Source organism: Octodon degus, unplaced genomic scaffold, assembly GCF_000260255.1.
Source record: "Octodon degus isolate 3935 unplaced genomic scaffold, OctDeg1.0 scaffold00084, whole genome shotgun sequence".
Lineage (NCBI taxonomy): Eukaryota > Metazoa > Chordata > Mammalia > Rodentia > Octodontidae > Octodon > Octodon degus.
The window spans coordinates 8,913,961-8,925,911 of NW_004524660.1; positions in this window are offsets into that span (position 1 = coordinate 8,913,961).

The window sequence follows — 11,951 nt, forward strand, 5'->3', positions numbered from 1 at the left end:
CTTGAGGTGCTGAGGAAAAAAATATGTAGAAGAAGCCACGTCTCCCTCTTACAATAAAGCTAAAACTTAGTAAACATAATTTAATAGACATTATTTGTTCCCTTGCACTCAACAGTTTATTTCAAGTGCAGTTACCTAGAGTGCATAAAATTATATGCATTTATATAAATGGGGCTTGATCACTTGGAAGTAAAAGCATGCAGGAACCTGGAGGGACATGCTTCATGGGCAGACAATGCGTAACCAATCATTCACAGATTTGAACTTTTTTTTAAAATGTTTGGTACAGGGTCTCACCACGAAGCTCAGACTCCTAGTGATCCTCCTGTTTTCAGCCTCCCCAGAGCTGGGATTATAGGTGCCACCATACCCAATCTTGGTGGCAGACTCAGCGCTCCCGGGGCGTGGGGTTGGCACAGCGTGTGGTGAGGGGACAGCCTGCAGTCTCTGCACTTGCCTAAGAAGGCACGTAGTCCACTGAGCTGTCTCGCTGGCCCTCAAATTTCAACTTTGACAACCAGTTGAAACATTTCAGGTTTTGCATATTTCAATGCAATCAAGTTGGAACACATTCTATATTTTACCTTTCCTTATCCTGTGCTGCTATGTGTCTATATGTCCATTTATGTCTCTTATGTTCCACGGGAAAGTTCGGAGACTGCTAGAGTGACTATTGACTCTTGAGTAAAAATACTTGGAGCGTGGTATTCAGATCATTTGAAGAAGATGTAAATATTTTTGCTCACAGCTTCTGTTGAGAAATGCTGACCTTTATAAACTAAGATTATTGCTGACACAAATGGACAGTATTGGTGAGCAACTCATTAAGCTCAAATGGTACTAAAATTGACCGACCACAGATGAGCACTTGAGAAACACAGGCATCCAGCAAATGCAAAGCTGGCTTCCTCACTGTTCAGTGCTCCCAAGTAAATACTAGTGGGATGCTTTATTAAAGATTAAAGAACCAGCGCAGAGTTACTCACAGTGAGTCATGGAAAGCAGACAAAAGACTGCCGGAACAACTGAACTAGTACTCAAGTAATTTGGTTGGTGGCTAATTCTACACAAACCTTGGATGCAAGTAGGTATAAAAATGGTAAAATCAGCGACATGCCTGTTATTCTTTAAAGTATTAGCATAAAACATAATCAAAGATAAGTGAAAAATGAAATGTTTTATGAACTCTGTTATTAAAATTCTTGCTCTCATACAATGATACTACTTTCACTTAGATACAAGTTATGGTATAGAAACTACGTATACTATAAAAACTAATCATGCAATTTTAAAGGTTCAGTTACTAAGAATTCTTGGATGCATCCATAAGGAAAATATTGGTGAATATTCTTTGTGTGAAATAAAACTACATTTAGGAGACATCTTTTAATATTTCAGAAATCATTATCAAATACTCCATGGACCAAGTTAAGATTTTTGATTTTAACTCAAAAAACTGTACTGAGGCAATGTTAACATAAAGTAAGTTGCACTATTTGAAGCTCTCAATTTAGATTCTTTATGATTATCCATGTAGTCATTAAAGCCTTTTGCAGATTGAAAAATGGACCATTACTTTCTTTTCTTATCTGGATGTTTTTCATTTGTTTGCTTCTCCTTGCTGTATTGCACATCTGTCTTTCTTTCATATCCAATATAATAGTGAATATTAGTGGTGTGGGCTTCTCAATATTAGAATATTATCTCTTACCCTTTATTCTAATGATATCCATTGTGTTTTGTGGGAAGTCATTTATTGTATTAGCAGAGAAATTGTGCTTTATTTTACTAGTGAATACTCTGACATTTGTCAAATTATAATAATCATGTAATTTTTAAACAAAGATATTCAATAGTCAGATTGCAAATTCTAGAAACTCAGATCCTTGGTTTGAGTTATGTTGGATCAGCTACAGTCAGCTGGGAGAGAACCACTGGCAACATAATGAGAACAAAGGTAATAATGAGAAGACATTAGGTTATAATGACTTTCTCAATTACAAAGCAAAAACTGTGTTGAAAATCCTACTACAAAAATAGAGAGGTTAATCCTCTTGTAACCTATGGCTACATAGAAAATCTAAAATTGACTCATAGAAAAACATTTTTCCTTTTAATTTCATGGATACATTTCAGATATACACAATGATAATGTTCATCATAGGGAATTTGCACCTATACATCATATTTCATGCCTGAAAACTGCAATTTTATCATGGCTGCAGAGTCTGTGATTTAGGAGGTTGGACTTTGATGAGCAGCCTTTGAACTCTAACTTCTAGAACCTCGACCATGAGACCCCAGCACGGGCAAGTCTTGGTGGTCATTGCTTTCTTGTCTAAGGCAGCATCCAGTGCATTTTTATGACTTTTTGTATGGTTTTTCCATGTGGGTGCTGCAGCAGTGAATTCTCGGCTTCGACTTGCTCAAGGGCTTGGTACCAGACTTTAAGATTAAGTGTTCCCAGAAAGAAGGCCAAGGCCGCATGGCAATTAATGGTTTCATTAAAGAAGCTGCATATCTCAGTATTGTCCCAGCGATACACAAGCTTACCAAAACAGGAACAGTGACTTGAACTGTACCACCCCAGAAGTAATACTGATTGAGTATGAAGTTGGGCTTTAACACTGCCCCAGATGAGTAAGGAGAGTGACTAGCACTTAATAGAATGTTCGCTGTTTTTCAGACCTTGTCTTAGGCAGCTTGCATGCATTAATTAACCTTACTCTGAACACTTGATGAGGGTGTTTGCTACACTCCCACTTTCTGTATCAACAATCAAAGTAATACACCTACAATCACACATTCTGCAACAGTGTGAAATTAACCTAGCTACACGGTCTGGTCTCAGATCATCTGCCTTGATTCACTTTACAACACAGCCCTTAAGGTAAATGAGACCAGTAAAGACTATACAATAAAAGATGAATAAATTATTAGAAAATAAAGTCTATTGTGTTTATGTATCTCAATAGAACTAATAGCCTTTTAATGTTCCAAGCATGTTTTAATCAGAATGACCTGAAAAGCCCTTGCCATTGATCTATGGCTAATCATTGTTGACTAAATGATTAAGCAGAAACTATAATTTCATGGTAAGTAATAGTAATAAATAATAAATAAGTAATAGACAATACCATTTATAAATGACATATAGCACTAAAGCAAGCTAAATGGTTCCTTTGGATGCTTCAAAAGTTCTGCATGAATTGATAGGTGTGGATGGAATCATTTTGTACTTAACAGAATATTTTTAATCATGCATACAGAGGAGACATAAAAATATCAATTCATAAACACATCCATGAGTTTGACACCAACTAAATTATAGTGAAATGACTTAAAAGTTGATAGCCAAGATTATCTGTAGAAACAAATACATTCTGGTACTAATCAAGATATGATATCAGATCAATGCAACAGGACAAGGTAATGAAACTCAAATTGAGTTGTTGACCAGTCTGATCACAGCCAGGGAATACAAGTGGTCTTTGTAATTCTGGGCATTAAACTATAAACTCTTGTGAGATGAACACTGACAATTGAATTCATGCATACAGATATAACCATAGATAAAATAAAAAACATTCTGAGCTTTCATATTTATTTGGCTAGAATAATAATAGTCAATATATAGGTGTTAGATAGCAGGTGACTTTGTAAGGATTTCACTTTTATTAACTTATTTCAACACTTCCCTCCCCTAAACCAGTGAGGCGTGTAGACCATCTCCATTTTATGGCTGCAAAATTGAATTACAAGAAAAATGACTTGCCTGAAGTTAACTCTTAATTATGACATGCGATATGTGAAACGAGGGATTTTTACCTTGTGTGCACTTCCTTGGCGATATGGCCATTATCCTTCTTGAGAAAATTTTGGTTATGAATATCCCTAAACAGGACTTATATCAACTTTATTTTCATGCAATTATTTTTGATGTTTGAAATGGGTTCACTAATCAGAAGACTGATAAAATATTGCTTTTAAGTTTTAAACTTAAATCTAGATGTTCTTTAAAATTTATCTTTGTGGGAAATGTGCAATCTGAAAGGCATTAACTTATTGATAGCAGCCTTTCAGGAATACATAGGGCCTGATATATGTAAAACAGTGTGCTTGACGGTCTGATGAAGTCCCGTCACACAGACACACAGACACACACGCACACACACACACACACGCACACACACATATATATCTTATATATATATGAAATGTAGTACACATGGTATGGCTTTTTATGAAGGTGAATTTATTTGAGGGGTACGTAGCAAAGTACACAGCATCTGACACCCAATAAGGATTCAAGAATTATTTGTTTTCCTTTGAGCTGGGCATTCTTCATAGTAAAACCAATTTGATGGATTCAGAATTGGTAGAAAAAATTGTCATGTTTTTAAGTACTTTGTCTTAAATCTATGGGAGCATGACATATATCTATGTATGTATATAACTTTGTTTCAAATATATAATTTCTGGGTATAGTAGCATACAATAAATGTATTGTATTTACCACTATCTCTCTTTACCACTACAAAAATATATTAATTTTATCATTCTCTTTTTCAAAAACACTTGACATGAACTAAAGCCTTTTGTTTTTACATCATTAATTCCTCTCAAAAATAACACATTCTATTTAGCATGTATTAATTAAAATTGAAAATATAATCTTTCTAATGATCATTAAAGTAATATCATGCAATTCCACTTCATAAAATTCTTTTAAGGAAATCGTTACATGATTAATTTCATTTATTTGCTTATCTTGTTATTTCTTTAATGGAAATGACTTTTTCCATGTATTTTTTGAGTTTCAAGGTGCATCACTTATCATGGCTGAATAATTTTATTAAATGAATTAATTGAATAGTATGTATTAATCTTAAATCTTACAGTGCATCTGACCCAGCACTGCTATCTTATAAATTCATGAAGTCTGTATTTTTATAGAAAAAGACTGCATTTTGCATAATTTTATCCAAAAGAATGCTGCTCATTAAATAAGCAATAGGATTATATTTTAGGTAAGTAATAGCCTAGTGTGAAAGTGCTGTGTGGCAAGTATCTTGGCTTTATTTTATTAACTTAGTGTTCAGTTTACTTACTGGTCTTAGTTCTCATTAAAATCATCTATCAAGAAATGCTTAAGAAACATTGAATGGTCTAGGAGAGTTAAGGACGACTAGGATTTATGTTTTGTTCCCTCATACTCCTTTGGCATGTGTGAATATCAAGCGAAGAGGCAGATGCAGCAATTAGAACACTGCAGTAAGCGTTTTCAGCCATTAGTACTATATTCAGAGTTGGGAGGTGCAATTAACGGACCAAGAATCTAAGAAAATTTAGAAAATATACAAAAAGCTTCCAAGTGCCACTCAAGCAGGAGGAATATTAGTGCAGAGCGTAGGGGACGTTGAGACTCTTTTCTCTGGAGAGAGTCTGGGCCTCAGCTGCACGACGGCGGGAACACGAGAGGAGGCTCGGACGCTTTGGCCGCCCTTGATGAGGGGCTGGCCGGCTCCACATCTCGGCCCTTAGAGGACTCGCGGGCAGCAGACACTGCCCCTCCCGGAAGGGCCCGATCTACAGTGTGCAGTGGCTGTGCGCTGCGCGACCCGCCCTGATCCGAGACTCACAGCGAAGGATGAAAAGGAGCTGAAACGGCGCACTTGTGCTTAGCCCGTGTTCCTCAGCATTTGCCCTAGATTAGGAAGGGTGCCACAGTCTGTTTCCCTCAAAATGCTTTGTGGCATTTCTTTTCTCACACGGCTAGATAGAAAGTCATTCTGTGATCTGTGCCTGGGGTATGGTCTACTCCTGTACTAAACTAGTTAATTGACAAATGCCTGATATAGCAAAATATCTTCTAAAACTCTTTGTTTATAACTTGTATGTAAATAATCATTCTATTAGCAATTATTTAATAACTGTATGAAGAATATTACATTTTATGATCTTTATTGAATATTTATGGATATTGTTTTAGGTTATATATGTTATGTTTCATAAGATAAAACACAATAAATTTTAAGAAAGATTTAAAAATTTTTCAACATGAGTAATTTTAGGTTTTATTAATTTTTAAATATTTAAATGAAAAACAGGATATATAAAAACAGAACATATAAAAATGTAATCTAGAATGAATAAGGTGAATTAAAATGATTAATTTCATCCTGTCACAAGTAACAGAGTCCAAATGCAATATATTTCTTAGATCTGGATATGAAAATATATGGTATGGCTTGAAGATTAGAAACAAAAATGTAATGCATCATAAATTCTCATTACAACCACATATATAAAAGGAAATGGGAAAACAGAGTGGAAGTAAAGAAGGTATGAAAAAATAAAGATAACAAAATACTCAGCTCACCCGTTTCTCATCTGAATCTCATTTCCTAGCATTCTTTATTGGTAGAATATCAATGTTTTCAATAATCAATATATCATGGTAATTAGACTATGTAGAGTTCTCAGCTCTAGAAACTCACCTTTCCCAAGTTTGAAGCGCACGTAAACATCAGTAGCGAGACAGCAGAGGGGCATCTTCCGCAGTTGGTAGACATGAGCTCATGCGAGAGACTCTCTCCTGTGAAACGTGCCTGTCACATTTTCTCATTGCAAGCAGAGTATCAGAACTGCTCCCTTTGGTCTGGTCTTAAGGTAATTTTCATACAGTGAGTGTCTTTTAGAGTCAAATAGTTGATTCAATATATTTTCTATTAATTCCTTGCCATTTTCCTTTGAGATTTTTCTGACCCTATCCTCATGATTTACAAACATTCTAACCCTGTATCGTGCAGTATGAGGTAATTATACATACTTCCAATTTTGTAGAAAACAAATTAACAGAAAATAAATACATAAAATAATATAGAAAATATATTTATTGCAAACATTTAGCCAAAATGCAATTATTTTAATACAGAACCAATATAAAATTATTAATGGTAATTTACGCTGTATGATTTTAAAATATTTATTTATTTATTTATTTATTTATTTATTTATGTGTTTGGTACAGGGTCTCACTACGCAGCTTGGACTCATAGTGATCCCCCTCTCTCAGCTTCCCCAGCACTGGGATTGCAGGCATGTGCCACCATGCCCAGTTTCAGGGGCCAGCATGGGGCCAGGTTGGTATGGAATGTGGTGCCTGGGATAGAACCCGGGTCCTTGCACTTTCCAGGCAGGTGCTTAAACTGTCAAGCTATCTCCTAGCCTACACTGTGTGTTTCATACAAGCTCTACAAAATCCAGTGCAAATTTTAAGCTTACAGGACATCGCAAACCAGAACAGCTAGCTTAAAATTCTCAGTGTCACCTGTGGATATTGTCTGACACGTTATTTATCAATGTCTTAACCTCTTAGTAGTTGACTATGCCCATCAGTTGCAGAATATCACAAATACGAGATTATAAATATGATTGAAAAGATAGTAATAAATTCATCTTATTTTCTTCAGACCACATCATGAAAATTCTTTTATGTGTGAGTTCTTTTGTTTTGATAAACCCATTAGCACAAAATACTTGCATATGGTTAGCTTAATAAAAAATAAAAAGATAAACATTTTTAAATGAACAAATTAAGGCAGAGCGATGAATTTTTGTGACGACCGACAGGTTGATGTCCGCTGGGGTCCCCTCAGGAGCCTGAACACTGCACTTCTTGAAGATAGAATGTTTCCCAGCTTAGGCAGAGATCGACCTTTGAGGAAAAGCTACAGTTTCAGGGGAAACAGGTAAAAGTTAATTATTCAGCAAAACTGTCATCATGCCTGCTTGCCTGCCTCGATACCTAAAGCACACATCCACGCTAGCAGACTGTGTGGCTCTGCTGTTCCTCAGCAAAGCTGAGGGCTTGAGTGGCCTCAGGGCTCCCTCCACTCCGGTGACCCCTGTGGCCCCCGCCCCCTGCGGGATTCGCTGTCTCTGGCTCCTTCGGTCCTCTGTCAGGGCCCTGAACCTGACAGTATAGAATGGACATTTGCAAATAGTGTGTAGTTTAACAGAATTCAAAAAATGCCCAGACAAATAATCTGAAATATGTGTACCCCAGTGAGAATGTGAGAAATGATAATTATACTTTTGTAAACCGTGAATTAATATGCTCTTTATTGAGAGAAATGCCACATTTATATAACTCTACCTTCATTCCCTGTCACATGTGAAGGGTACAGCAATTATCTCCTGTCGTCCTAGACAAATCGCAATGTAGACAACTAAATCATGGACTTAAACCGTTTCCTCGAAACATTCCCATTCTCGGCACTTCTGTACTAAGTTAGCCTGCATCAGAGTGTCAGCACCTAGTACGAGGCTCGTCACACCCCACCATGTAGTATTGAAGAGTCTGCCAGTAATAAAAGCATCCCACACTTTTGTGTGTATTACTCCCCATGATGTTTTCACACCTGCAGGACTGAATTCGTGCCTTTCACAGTACCATCCCCAGGAGATACTGAGTGGCCACTCGGCTACGCTATCATTTTTCTTTAAGGCATCCTATTATATACAGCAGCTTCCTCCCCATCTACATGGAGAAAGTGGTCATTTGTAAGATGGTAAGATACTTTCTTCAAAGAATAAAAGGCTTTTACATTTTAGTTGTAGAACTACAGGATTGAAACATGGTCTTAGATGAAAGATGTAACCGACAGCAATACAATAAACCATCTAAACCTGTATTACCTAGTACTTCTGGAGAAGCTACAAGTGTATTTTGAAGAAAGACATGTGTAGAGATCCCAGAAGTAGCATAATTTTTTTTCCTGTATTTAGGACAGGGTCTACAGGGTCTCACTATGTAGGTCAGACTCACAGTGATTCTCCCTTTTTCAGCCTCCCAAGTGCTGGGATTACAGGTGTGCACCAACACGCCCAGTCTCAATTGCCATCTCAGCACATTCCATGTGTCTGGCCAGCATGGTATGCCAGGGATCGAATCCCGGCCACTTCACTCTGCCTAAACTGGTGCTTTAGTCCACTGAGCTATCGGGCCAGCCCTAGTAACATAAGTTTATAAGCATACCTGTGAGAAGCTAATTCTTGAAAACCATTCATCATATTCAACTTAGAGACAAGAATTTATGCTTCCATCCTTGTGAAAATTCTTATACTTTAAATGGCTTTATTAATATCAATCCATACAGATATACTATCTGTATGATCAGCCATAACTTAAAGCTTTTGAAATTTTATTCCTTTCCTTGTCCTTACAATATTAACAATATCAAAGCATGTTACAATGACTTCAAATTATGAGAAAGTGTATTATTATTGATAAGAATTATTGCTAGAACCTTTTAAATTACAAGCCTAGTTACTATGTACTGTCTTAACTACTGTTCTCATTGATGAGACAAAATACCTTACACTCAAATTTAAAGAAGAAAGAGTTTATTTCAGTTCACAGCTTGTACAGATTTTAGTCTATTGTTAGCTGGCTCCAGCACCCAATGTGGCATGGCAGAGGGGCATCACCCAGGAGAAACAGTTCATGGTAATGTGGGCAGGTGCAGAGAGGCAGCAAGCAGCAGCAGTGACAGCAGCAGCAGCAGCAGCAGCAGCAGCAGCAGCAGCAGCAGCAGCAGCAGCAGCAAGCAGCCTGCCTTCCCTTTTACCCCAACCAGGCTATAAGGCTTTGGGTTATGTCACCAGCACCCATAGTGGCCCTTCCCTTCATGCACACCTGAACTATGATTAACCAGTCCGTGGATTACTCTAGCACCACACCCCCGCCCTTCATCCCAGTATCACCCCACTGACTGACATCTATGAGCATTTTCACAGTCACGTCAGTATTGGAAGGCATTCTAGAGACCCAGTAAGGGCAACTTAAAGGCCACTTATTTATCAGAAATAGTCAAAACTTCAATTAAATCTGAATACTAAAGTTTTAGTTCAGAAAATAACTATTCATACATTCACATCTTTTGTCTTAGAAGAAAACTACAAAACACATTGCCACAGAATGGCCACCACTTCCCTAGACACAGCCACCTCCCAGAATCTCACCTAGGAGCACATGAAGCTTGGGGGCTGTCTAGACACAGCCGTAACAGCCCTGGAGTGTAGATTTGTGGTGCCTTCTGCTTCGTGTCGGGGTGTTTGGGAATCTTGATGCAATGAGTGGTGGAATACGCTTTATACCTTTAGGAGGTTAAAAGAAAAATAACATAAAGATCACTACAGCACATTTCATAAAAACAGCTACATTTTGAGCCCTTAGTAGCTGATAGGCAATTTCCTTGCTGTTATATATTATCTTATTTAATCTTAAATAGCCTCTATGTAGATACTACGTTCGAACTGAAATATTAATTTCCAAATAAGTCAATGACAAGCAAATTTGTTTAATTTTCCAATATGTATTTATGATAACTATATTGAAAATGATCTGTATTTCTGAGATTGCCTCCACACGAAAAGCACTCTACAGGTGACAGGTTAAATTCTCTCTGAATACCAGTGAAGAGGTAGGTAACTTTTTACCCTTTTAGGAATGCTGTTTTGATATGAAAAGTGTGTTGAATCGCTAGTGATGGCGAGATGCTTACTGAAGAAGAGAAGCATTCTGAGAGTTAGGTTTGGAGACCCAAGAGCTTGCTTGGGACAGCAAAGATTCCTTAGCGACTAAAGTACGTGCAGGACAAGAACACAGCTCCAGAAGCAGTAAGTGGATCAAACGGTGAAATAAAAGGTGTGTACAACGAATGATTGGGACAGTAATTATAAGCAGATGCGGTCACTGCCGGTGAGAATGGAGGGGAGACAGTAATAGAAGCGGCAACACACACACGTGTGCATGACAGAACGAGTTTTATTTTAGAGATATTGATTTTGAGATTGCTTCAAAACATTCCAGCAAAAAAGATATTGAAATTAACTGTAAATAGATGTGTAAATACAAGAAGGGAGAGAAAATTGGAAACGTGGACTGGGGGTTTGGGAGTTCAGCACCGATGGAAATGGCCAGAGCCGCAGGGAGAAGTGGCAGAAGTGCTGAGTTATTATTCCTGAGTTATGAGGTACATTTAGAATGAGAGATATGAAATGAGATGAAGATCAGTGTTCTTAAAAATATGCTGTTGTCTAGAAATTTATAGAACAGATATAGAAGAAAAAGTCATTAATACATTACTTGGTAAAGTAAGTATATAGCGATTATTATAAACCATAAAGTAGACTATTAAAATAATATCCTCTGGAATAGAAAAATAAACTTCAAGAGAAAAAATTTAATTGTTTTGTATAAAATTTCATGAAAATGTATTCCATAGAAAAGATACACCTATATCTAAGAAACAATATGCTTCTGCAAGCTACATACTCCTTAAGTTATTATGGGCTCTAGAAAAGAAACCACCAAACAACAATAATAATAGATCTTCCAAATGTATTTTCTATAATTACAGCCAACACAGGCTCCCTTTTAGCCTTCTTTTCCCCTAGGAAATTATACTTGGGTATTTCCTAAAAGTGAAGTTGTACAACAAGGACTTACAGCTTGCCATAAATCTAATAGTATAAATAATTCCACCAGCTACTGTTATTTTTTTCAGAATTGGACCTTTTAACGTATTTCTCTTTTCCTTCTGCACTCAACTTTTCTTCCAGAGCTCATGTGGGAACATGGTGTATAATAACATCAGGAGAAAGTTTAAAATTAATTAAAAGTAGCTACTGTGCCTCCTAGGCTGTTGTGGCTATGGGCCTTTTATGCTGCTGCTTACATTTGATTTGATGTTGAATGAAACTCAAGCAATCTGAAGGCAATTTCATAAACTACATGGAGACTGAAAATTGAAAGCAGATCTAAAAATATGAAATGTTTCGTAGGGAAATAAAATACTGATAATGAGCAGCCCCATGATTCATGCCATTTGTACTTAATCTCTTTAATTTGGCTCATTACAACTGACATTCTAAATATTTCA